Consider the following 1,439-nt stretch of genomic DNA (forward strand, 5'->3'; position numbering starts at 1 on the left):
TTCCTTGAAAAATAAAACTTAACCAGGCACTTTGAAGAAGCTCTGATACTGGTAGTTTATGTAGACAATAATGTGGGTTTACACACCCTAGAACCGAACATTTTGACTTCTGAACTTGTATATTCGGCATGATGCTATGAACTACAAAATCACACAGCGAGGAAAAAAATGGCGGACAATGAAATCCAGTTGGCCGGAAATACATTACCATAAATGGTAGTTCTGAAGAAAAACGTGTGACGAAATAAGCAATGAAACGTAATAAGCAACAGCAGATTTAGAACAAACTGAAATATTTGACCCATAAAATAATATAAAAATATCTTAGCAGTAACTGGACAGAATAAATTAAAGTTTTCTACACTCCTAGACACTATAACTGCACAAAAAAGTGCATTTGGCATGATATGTCTCCTTTAATTAATCTCAGGGAGCCTCGCTGCTGCTCAGATTGGGTTTGGTCCTCTTTGTAACATTGGCATGTGAGCAGTAGTAGTCGTGCACGTCTCTGGTGAGCAGGGAAAACAACAGACGGTTACTGTTTTAATGGCTGTTAGCTCGAAAACACTAAATATAAAACATGATTGAAATGAAAAACAAATCTTCAAGTAGATTCCTGCAACACATGCAAGCTGGACCTGCAGCTTTTCATGAGACATGAGAAGATAAGCTATGGTTGTTGGAGGAAATCTTAAATTTAAGCTAGCTTATAAATTTGCAGGTTAGGACTAGTAAAGTTGGTTAGATGTTAGGTTAATTGTGCAAAAGTAGGTGTGACTTGGAAATGTTCAGACCTGCCTGCTGTGCCTCTGATGTCTTCTATGTGTCCATCTCATATTTATACTATAACTTGCAGAATTCATTCAGTTGCAGTTTCTTACACTGTTGATAGGCTTCCTTCACACAGGGAACACTGTGTGTGTCGTGGTTATAAAGCTCAGTGGAGAAAGAAGCACAGAGATAGTTTGATGCTGGAAAGCTTTGACAGTTTACCTTGAAAATGCTTGAAAAGTGCTTGAATTTTACTGTGGGAAAAGTGTACAGAAACTGAAAACTGTCCAACTTCCTTTCATGTTAGCAGGAAAGTTGGCATCACGACCATTAAAGCTCAACGAGGCTCACAGAACAGCAGGAAGGCTCTACAGCAGAGAGCGCCACCTTGAGGACCTCAGAAGAACAACAGTTTTTAACTTTGGGCCACAGAGGGCCGTGGGACCACATTGATTTTGAACAAGGTGTAATACACTTTCTCACCACTAGTAGCAGTAGTGCACCACTCAGATGTTTAACAACTTTTTAATATGTAGAAGAAGAACCTTAGAAACCTGCTGAGAATGGAAACTTATTTTAAATGAAAAGTAGAATCAAAAATGTACGGAAGCGTGTTGCTATCAGGCAGGGAAAAAAAATTCCAAGCGCTATCACGTTATAACGTGATA

This window comes from Austrofundulus limnaeus, unplaced genomic scaffold (assembly GCF_001266775.1).
Source record: "Austrofundulus limnaeus strain Quisiro unplaced genomic scaffold, Austrofundulus_limnaeus-1.0 Scaffold1363, whole genome shotgun sequence".
Classification (NCBI taxonomy): domain Eukaryota; kingdom Metazoa; phylum Chordata; class Actinopteri; order Cyprinodontiformes; family Rivulidae; genus Austrofundulus; species Austrofundulus limnaeus.